The sequence below is a fragment of the Branchiostoma floridae genome, chromosome 3 (genome assembly GCF_000003815.2).
Source record: "Branchiostoma floridae strain S238N-H82 chromosome 3, Bfl_VNyyK, whole genome shotgun sequence".
NCBI classification, from domain to species: domain Eukaryota; kingdom Metazoa; phylum Chordata; class Leptocardii; order Amphioxiformes; family Branchiostomatidae; genus Branchiostoma; species Branchiostoma floridae.
This window is the reverse complement of record NC_049981.1, coordinates 6,863,398-6,873,767: the sequence shown is the minus strand read 5'-3', so window position 1 is coordinate 6,873,767 and position 10,370 is coordinate 6,863,398.

Below are 10,370 nucleotides of genomic sequence, written 5' to 3'. Positions count from 1 at the left end.
AGGATATTTGCATCCTTTTATTTAGTCGTTATATTTCAAACATAGTACAGGCGTGGTGAAATATATTGTATTCGTAAAGTATCTGCTTCTTTCTTTCTTCTCTCTAAAGTGTGATTAGTAGAAGTGATTTTTAAGCAGAAGTGTTCCATTTTCGCACATGGGTGATTTTGAAACTATTCTGTATCTGTATCTATATAGCCGGTATAACCGCCGTTCGGCGTAACACACCAGCTTCGCGGCGCGGCAGCAGCTGGTTATATTACACAATACACACACACACACACACACACAAACACCATCTATTGTTGCATGGTGAGGGATATGGCTGAAATATTTGTATTTGCTCTCGAGCAAATATCGGCCTTTCCTGTTTATTTCAGTTTTCTTTAACTAGACTGGTCCATTTCAGTGTTATTTCACCGCTTCAAATAATTTGACTCTGAGAAGAACACGTGTACATCGTCATATATACATTACAGAACATATATTATTGCATTATGTAACAGCTACAGAACTTGGCCATTATTCATATTCTAAGTCCATATTCTGGTTCGCTCATAATGTGAGGTCAGAGGTCAGACCTAGTCTGTAACATCCATAGGGTGTTCTCATGTCACGTCACATGTCCCATACTGGTAGATTCATTTGATGGTTTAGATTGCATACCCAGTACACAAATCAGGCTTGTTTTAAACAGTGCAAGCTGCATATCCGGTCTAGCTAATTTGAACTTTCTAGAAAGATTCTTGAGTGTACACTTTGTGCTTATCCAATGCTCTTTTTATGTGAACAGAATGGAAATAAAATAATGCAAACTTGAATCACGAAAATCCAGTAATACGTCTTTGAGGGTTTTTTTCGACAAGAAACCCACGCAACTTTTGGTTGCAGAAGTGGTTCTTAAGGTAATTTTGCTTCCTTCAAGAGAAATCCGATCCGTTCCGTTGTTCGCTGATCTGTCCCAAACGCGCTCCATCCCAGCCACGCTCTGATCGGAGCACATTCTGGATGACTGTCCAGAATCCGCACCATAGTGAATCATAGTGATTGACAGGACCGCAATCTGATGATGAATGCATACTTGTGATGGAAATGTACTTTTTTAAATCTACATTTCTGCCGATTATATGAAGTGTTTTTTGGAGTCCCATAACATAATTTGCTCCCAAAGTGCATGTTCTGGATAATCACCTTTCCTATCCAAGCTGCGCCCCAAACGGAGCGCATTCTAGATATCTAGAACGCGCTCCTTCGCTTGCGATATGTTCTCGATATCCAAGATGTGCTTCGAAGCGCGTCTATGATAGAAGCATATCTGGGATACAACATGCGCATGAAGTGTAAGTGGCCCCCAAGCGATCCCTACTGCTAACATATTATGTAACGTATAACGTCCTTAGTTTTCTCTGGAGAGAGTTATAAAGCCGAGATAAGTTATCAAACCAGAGGAAACAACAACAACAACAAAACTAGAAATTCGTTGTATACAGTCCTTCATTGAAATGGGCTAGATCAATTTTGTACATTTAGGTCTGAACGGAAAGTAAAGTAATGCCGTTGGTCAAAAGGTAAATGTTCAACGTATAAACAATTCTATTTGGATTGAAATTGTTATGCATTGTAACGTATATTCAGCACGTTTGGCCAATTGGTGACGTCACTTATCCGTTAGGTCACGTGTTTATACGATCACGTGTCAGTAACACTAGGGAGTTTACGTTCTGAAGTAGTTGGGCGTGATTGATCATGACAAAGACGACTAGTGGTCGTTGAAGATATGATTATTAGCGACACAGATGAGCTTTCGTGATAATACAATTCAGCTTCGAGATGTGTCATCTATCAATGCCGACGAATCCATCATGACTATGACATTTAGCGCGCCCTTAACACGTGCGTCACTAAGGGTCCTCCATACGCTCGCACGTCATATGTGCTCTGCTAATGGCACACTAGAAAAACTGGAAAGAAGAAGCAGATGACAAAGTCAATTAACACGATGTTTCAACAAGAAATTGAAGTTCACATACTTTGTGCGTGAAATCTGTTTGCGTGAGATACATTTTGGTTGTATTGGCTGGAACCATGAAAAAAGTATTCTCAGAAAACTTCATCTTGTGCTACAAAAAGTCGATAACAGTATTTTACGACTTGTGTTGCCAATAGAGACATCAATGGCGTCAAAATGACGTCAAAACTAGGGTTAATACCTGATGCAAATGGCCATTTCTACGCTGTTGTGACATCTTCGTCTCAAATGATAAAATCGTAATCTGGTAGATTGTCACTAGTAGTGGCCTCTCAAACGATGTAATTTGACGAAATTGACATACGCGTTTCTGCAATCAGCGCATCAATTTCCGGTGACCGCCCCATAGAGACTGCTCGTTAAAAATAAACGTGCTTACTTAGTTTGATCAGCTTGGAAGTTTACATACAAGACATTACCGTGAAGTTAAAAAATTCTCGTCTGTATTGTCTGTCGTTGGATAATATCATTTTTCCATCATTTGGTATATTCTGACTGATGCGCCAGACTGTTTTGACGTCTGTACTTGACTATATAAAGTAAAGTAAGAAATGTTGAAAACACTTTAGAGGCACAGTCTTTAAACGGCTTGCAATGTTCCAAGATGTGGTCCTGAATTACGAAGAGTTATCGTCTAAAGTGGCCGTGTATGGATCCCAACATTTTATATTTAGACTTATGTGCCAGACTGTGTCTGTAGATAACCCAAAATAACACGTTTTCTGGAAAATGGCCCTGTATTTAGGAAATGTATCATGGCACTGAATTTTAGACATTTATCGTCTGAGTGACTCTTTTTGGATCCGATCCAAATATTAGGTGCTTTAAAGCCTTTCGATTCTTACGGGCAACTTAAGGGATGCCAGTCTTGCCCAAACTTCAATCTTTAAATGAATTGTTTTTGTCTATTTTCTACGTTAAAAAGAGGAATCATTTCTATTCCATTCCATACCAACATTAATGGAGCAAAAATCTGATATCAAACGCAGAACGCAGTAATACTCAGTGTGCATCTTTTATAGCGGTGGGGGTTGTTGCGTTCCAACAATTAGAGCATTCCTTGTACGTCTTGTTTATGAGCAAATTTCCATTCTCAAAAAGTATGAAATAACTATGTAAATGTGGTAATATGGTGCAGTAAATGTCACCATGAAACAGATTGCCTTATCCAGAATATTTCCACTTTTAATGTCATATTAATACTTAGGCATCCCTAGCTTGCAATTTTCTGAGCCTACATTTTGAAGAATTACAAAGTGAGTCTGACAGTTGTTGGATGCGTTCCCAACATTTGATGTTTTGACTGATGGAGTTGAGGCGTCAGACTGTGTCTGTGGATGACTAAAAATAAAATAAAAACGTTATAAGCTGTTTCCAAACCTTCAAGAGTTATTTTTCTGCTTTTGATCTGCTTGCAATTTTCTGAGAAGTAGACCTGAATTTCGGAGAATGCTGTTGTGACTGCTGTTGAGTGACTGCTGTTGGATGCGTTCCCAACATTTGATGTTTTGACTTATGGAGTGAGCCGTTAGACTGTGTCCGTGGGCAACTAGAAATGAAGAATTTTATAAGTTTTAAGGGCCTTTTTTTCTCGGTCTTTGATCGGCTTGTAATTTTCTGGGAAGTGGCCCTAAATTTTAGAAAATGATAAGTGATCGTTGTTAGATGCCTTGCCATCATTTGATGTTTTGAATGATGGAGTGAGGTTTTAGACTGTGGCTATTGGTATCTAAATATAAGGAAGTTATAAACTGTGTCCAAACCTTCAAGAGTTATTTCTTTTTTTTATCTGCTTGCAATTTTATGGGAAGTGGCCCTGAATTTCGGAGAATGATAAAGTGACTACTGTTGGATGCGTTCCCAACATTTGAGGTTTGTACTGATGTATGGAAGCGTTAGACTGTGTCTGTGGGCGACTGAAAATTAAGAAGTTAAGCTTCATGAGAAGTTTTTTTTTCTGTTTTTGATCTGCTTGCAATTTTCTGAGAAATGGCCCTGAATTTCGGAAAATGATAAGTGACTGCTGTTGGATGCGTTCCCAACATTTGATGGCTAGATTGACTTGGTGAGGCGTTAAACTGTGTCTGTGGATGACTAAAAATAAAAAGTTATAAGTTTTCTCAAACCTTCAAGAGCTATTTTTCCTGTTTTTTTATCTACTTGCAATTTTGAGAAATGGCCCTGAATCACGGAAAATAAGTGACTGCTGTTGGATGCGTTCCCGACATTTGAGGTTTGTCCTGATGTAGTGAGGCGTTAGAATGTGTCTGTGGGCGACTAAAAATTAAGAAGTTAAGCTTTGAGGGACGTTTTTTCTGTTTTTGATCTGCTTGCAATTTTCTGAGAAGTGGCCCTGAATTTCGGAGAATGGTAAAGTGACTGCTGTTGGATGCGTTCCCAACATTTGATGTTTTGACTGATGGAGGGAGGCGTTAGACTGTGTCTGTGGATAACTAAAAATAAAGAAGTTAATACAAATTATTTTCAAACCTTCAAGAGTTATTTCTACTGTTTTTGATATACTTGTAATTTTCTTAGAAGTGGCCCTGATCATGAATCACGGAAAATAAGTGGCTGTTGTTGGATGCGTTCCCAACATTTGATGTTTTAACTGATGGAGGAAGGCGTTAGGCTGTGTCTGTGGATGACTAAAATGAGGAAGTAAAGCTTCATGGGACGTATTTTTTCTGTTTTTCATCTGCTTGCAATTTCCTGAGAAGTGGCCCTGAATTTCGGAGAATGGTAAAGTGACTGCTGTTGGATGCGTTCCCAACATTTGATGTATAAACTGGTTGAGTGAGGCGTTAGACTGTGTCTGTGGATAACTAAAATTTAAGAAGTTAAGCATTTCCCAAATCTTCGAGAGATATTTCTGTGTTTTTTATCTGCTTGTAATTTTCTGAGAAGTGGACCCAAATTTCGCAGAATAATAAAGTGACAGTTGTTTGAAGCGTTCCGGAATTTCCAACAGTTGACATTTCGACTTATGGCGTTGCGGCGTTAGACTCAGTCTGTGGGTGACCAAAATCATGAAGCTAAGTCTTTCATCTTCCACTGTCTCCAAAAATGAAGTCGAACCAAATAGATAAGGGTTTAGAGCTAACTTTTATACTAGAGTAGACGATGTTGTTCTAAAGAATTTCCCTATCTCTGTCCCCTTTCATGTTACTTACAATTAGCACTTGGTCATGAATTCGCACAAAAAGACGTATATAATTATTACAAATGTATTATCATATAATTATTGTTTAAGTGTCTGTTGTGGGATAATTCTATACATCTAATTTATTTTCACGAATGGGCACCATGGAATGGGCCAAGCTGTATCTACATATCAGAATTTACAAGTTCATCATCATCATCATCATCATCATCGGTTTAAGTTTTACAAGTTATAATTATGTATTTGTTATAGATAGAGTATCACAGGTAGTACGACTTCTAGAGTAGCTAGTAAACACAGATCGTCTCCATATCTATAGTTATCCGTATTCTGCGTTGTCTTTATAACTTAGTTTGATAAACAAACCTCATGTATCGGTAAACGTTATGCTTTTATTGTATATTATCATATAGCCAGGGGACGTGGGCCAATCAGAGGGCCCCATTTCATGCTGGTTATGACGCCGTAACGACCATGCATTAAATGTTTGATTATTGCACGTGTGCATTAATGACTTATGAAAGTTTGAACCAATCAGAAGGACAGACAAACAGGACGCTGGCCAATCAGAATGAGATATTCAGGAATCGTCCATCTGCCAAGATAGGGGAATAAGTACAAGCATGGCAGGGGGGATGGCTCCCTCTATTAACATCGGTAGTGCGTGTTTCTTTGTTCAAAGAAAACATTTGCCGTCTTAAAACAATATTGAATTACCTATGATATTTAAAACAATAAAATCTATTTCAAGTCATGTCCAATTTAAACTGCAAATGGAAAATAATTTTTTTGCACCCCCGCCCATTCAAGTTCAGACGACAATAACACCACGGTCCGCCATTGAGTAGCGGTCATGGCGCTGGAGGACCAAAATGCTACCTTTCTTCGGAGAAGACGTGTCTGAGTTCGAAGTGAACGAGATTCTCACGAGCTGTGAAGCACAGGGATCCCGGAATGCCTCAGGAAAGCCGGCAGAGATTTACCGCCTGATACGAACGAACTCGACAAACTAGAGAATGGGCGAGTGGAGAAATACGGAGCGTGCAACAGTTTGTAACATAATGAATCGACTTTGTTCTAATTTCAAGCCTTGGAACAGAAATACATTTCACGTACAAGTTTTATGTTGTTCAAATTCACTGTTCAAATTTATGTACTGAATAAAACCACCTCGTTCGCTTCGCTCACTCGGTGGTTTTATTCGGTGGTTATAGCAAAGGACCAGGCGTTATGACACCATATACACCTCGGGGCGGGTCATTAAACCTTAATTGTGTATTGCACAGGCACCAGGCTAGCCCCTGATAATAGCCTCCGGCTAGTTGGGTAGCGCTGGCTGTAATTCTTTCTATACAGCCGAATAATTTGAATAAGACGTGATTGGGAAAACTTGCACTTGATACATCACAGTTTCCACTCGCCTTGTAATTTTCCAAGGAGCGGCTCCAAATTTCCAAGAATCCTCGTCCCGAGTGACAGTTGTTGGATCATGTCCCAAACTTCAATATGTGTCTACTGATGCGCAGGACTGTCTCTGCGTATCATCTGAATGAGCAAGTCAATCCATGTTCTCGACATTACTGAAGTACAGGTTCATTCAGGTGTGAATTTTATAGTAATTGCTAGGTCCAAACGATACCTCATGGTGATAGTTGAAAGTCAACAGTTGGTAGCAAATGCAGAATAACGGCTCTATGATATTTTGTCAAAACCATCTGTCTGCCAGCATGTACGTTAATATTTCTGCTGCATATGTGTATGTCAATTCCAATTAGATTGTATTACCTGCATCCAAATTCTGACAAGCTGCAGTTATATGACGCATTCTCTTTAATATCATCACGAATACCCTACCAGGTTAAATTACAATGAAGTAAGTACACATTTTGTCCCAATGCTTACGTCATACTACCTTCAGTTCATGTGTTCTGGTCAATCGGACCAAAGTAGACCAAAGATATGGTAGAGGATATGTTCAGTTCCTATCTTATCATCATTCGTTACTTGATTATCGTTATTCATTTTATTCATTATTTACCGTTACCACACTATGTATATTGCCTTACTTGTATTTTTTATCGATTGTGATTTATTTAGTCTATTACAGGGGAGAAGGGCCCAGTTGAAGCTATAGTACGTTTTTTCTCTACTGCAACTTTTTTTATGTATTGCTCTTGTATTGTGTTCTATGTAATATGTATCATGTGTTTATCTTTGATGTATTTCATTAAGAAAGTGAATAAACAGAAAGTGAATAGACCGATACCGAAGGTCTTTCTCTGTTCGATCATAATTCTATTTCGTTAGCCTCCGTCCGTCCGACGGAAAAAATAGCTGCCGTGTGATACTGATAGAAACATTCGCACTCAGACACGGACAACAATAGCAACTAGGGTTGAGTACTATGTACCGGTGTGACAGCGATTTTGCCCCCCAGCGTTTTCGCCCCCCCCCCCTTTAGCGTTTTCGCCCCCCCCCCCCAAGAGCAGCTGGTTACTACATATTACAGGTGCGCTACCTGGTACTATACTGCACCTGGGGAGTAACGTATATGGTGTGTTACCTGGTACCTATGTGGCACCTTATTACCGTACCGTAAGATGTCATACCTCGAAAGTCGATACTATATTGTTCGGTGCAAACATGACATTGAAATGAAAAAGAAAATTTTTGCAGCTGAGGTGGCATAAAAAAAGTGCTACTGCGGACGTATAAATCAACACCGTCTATGGTACGGAATACATCAGCTATATGTTTTCAATTTGTCACAGTGTTTTCTTTCTTGTGCTGGAAACATTTCCAAAGCACTAACAAAAACACACGTGAATAATAGTTTCTCATTATAAACACTATCTACGCGCAAGTTGATGTAGCTGTTGCTAAATGCTACACAAACACCGGTAAAGTATCAGTCTTAAGAAACACGGGTAAATGCATCAGTTCCTACATACTAGAAAAAAACAGTCATGTTGGAGGTGAAGATATCCCTTGGCCAGGTGCATATACCAAAATGTGCGTTATTCTAATTAATATCTAATATATCCATAATTAATAAAGACATTACATGGTTCTTTTGTGGTCACTTCATGGTAGAGACTTCATATTGGAAATATATAGGTTGCTTGAGGACAGGTGAATACAATGAAATACATGTATTCATGTCAAGACTCAGGTATATGCAATAATGGGAATAAGAGGGACCCAATCCTCCTTGTCTGAAACAAGTTCAACTATCTTATTACCATGTAATTACGTTAATATTGATACTATGAATGGAGTTATGTATCAAACTCGTGTACTTATATCATTCTATAACTGCATTTTGTGATTTATCCCAATTACTTCTAAAATGTCATGTAAACCCGTTTTTTGGGGGGGGGGGGCGAAATCGCTAAAGGGGGGTGAGGTAGGGGGGCGAGATCCCTAGCCGGGGAGGGCGAGATCGCTAGTGATTTCGCCCCTAACAAAGATGTTAGACTGGTCCAGAACCCACCCCTCATAGCCATAGCCAGAACGCATAGCCTATTTTTCCCCGTTCTGAGGGGTTTCAGGGCGAAAAAGCCAGATATTCGTCAATTGCCAGTTTCTGTACCACTAGCGCTGTCTTTGATGGAGGTGTTCAAAATCGATTTTCTTCGAAATGGTGATGGGTTTATTCAGCTAGTCTTAACTTAAGACTTTTCCATAATACGATTTACCAAAACATTTATCTAGCTTTAGCTTTGTCCATGGGCGACATAATTCTAAGTGGACTGCAAACGTTAAACCCTACCCTCGGCCTACCCACCGAAGAGGGTTTTAAGATTGAACTAGAAAATAAGACCGCGAAGCTGAAGCACCTTGAGGCACTCAATAAACATCATACGGATTTATCAAAGTTCACAACGTATAGGCCGTTACTTAGTACTTAGGGAACCACCCAAACATTATCGCAGGCTCGCTGTTTTAGCGAAGAACCTCGGGCAATGACGTATCGCCGTCATTCTTTTTGGGGAATATTTACCTTATCAAATTTGCGTGAACACTTCAAAGGAGATCCATAAATTTCGACATGCAGGGATGAAGCGCGGGCGGTTTCTATTGCCAAGAGCAAGTCGGCTCTAGAATTGCAAAGGTTGACAATGACATAGAGGATCATAATTCCCGTACATTATAAGAATAATCTCCTGCACCTATCTCATAGTAGTATTAGGTCTTTAAGCAGATTCCACAAAATGTTGAATAAGCAATGCGCAAAGCTGATACTTCCTAGACGCTGTAAAGGTGATATCTCACTGCACTTGGGGCACCGGTGCGGCACTTTGAGGCTCGTTTACTGCGGCACTGTTGTGTTATTTTCGCTGTTTTTTTTATGTGTTAGATATTGTGTACTAAGTAAAAAGTATGACTGAGGGGACAACAAAATACACAAAACGTTCCCTATCTCTGAAATTCGTTGAGTAATGTTTTGAACCCCGCAGTGCCGCACCGGTGCCTTAAGAGACTAGTGAATCAGTGACAGGACTCCAAATGCCAGAGGTTATTTACTACGGGCCGTGCTCACTCACTCGTAATGTGGAAAACAAAAATGTTCACTTTATGGACCAGTTGCTATGTTTATTGTCCCAAGAGCATGCCTAACTACATTTCATGGCAAACAAAATGTAATATTTGCCTTGATTAATTTGGATACTAGAGATTCCAAGCGCGAATGAAGCTGGGAGGAATTTATGGCTTTTGAATCATGTTAGGATATCTGACGCATCGACGCATATAATATTGTGCCGTTTTTTTTTTCATAATAGACAAGCTAGTATCTTTTATTTATGCTCTCGAAAACACATCAACATCAATCTGTCGATAAATGAAAATAATGACGACCATACATACCTTACAGATTCCCAGCATAGATCAAGTTGGGGGGGGGGGGCTATGATTTTTGACTGACATAAAAGAGTAGCTGACGCATTCAGGAAACTCAATTAAGATACGTGTGCGTCAATGACCAGGATTTTAATATTAAAGAATATTCATCAAATGCGTCGCCTGTCCTGCATAACTCATAGAAAAAGTGGCTGGTGTTTTGATGTTACGGCAAGGATATTGATATATCATAAATTCATATGGTACAAGCCTGCCGGCGGTTGCATGCACTCAAAATTTTGCACGACATTTACAATTTTTATAACTGGTCAGTAA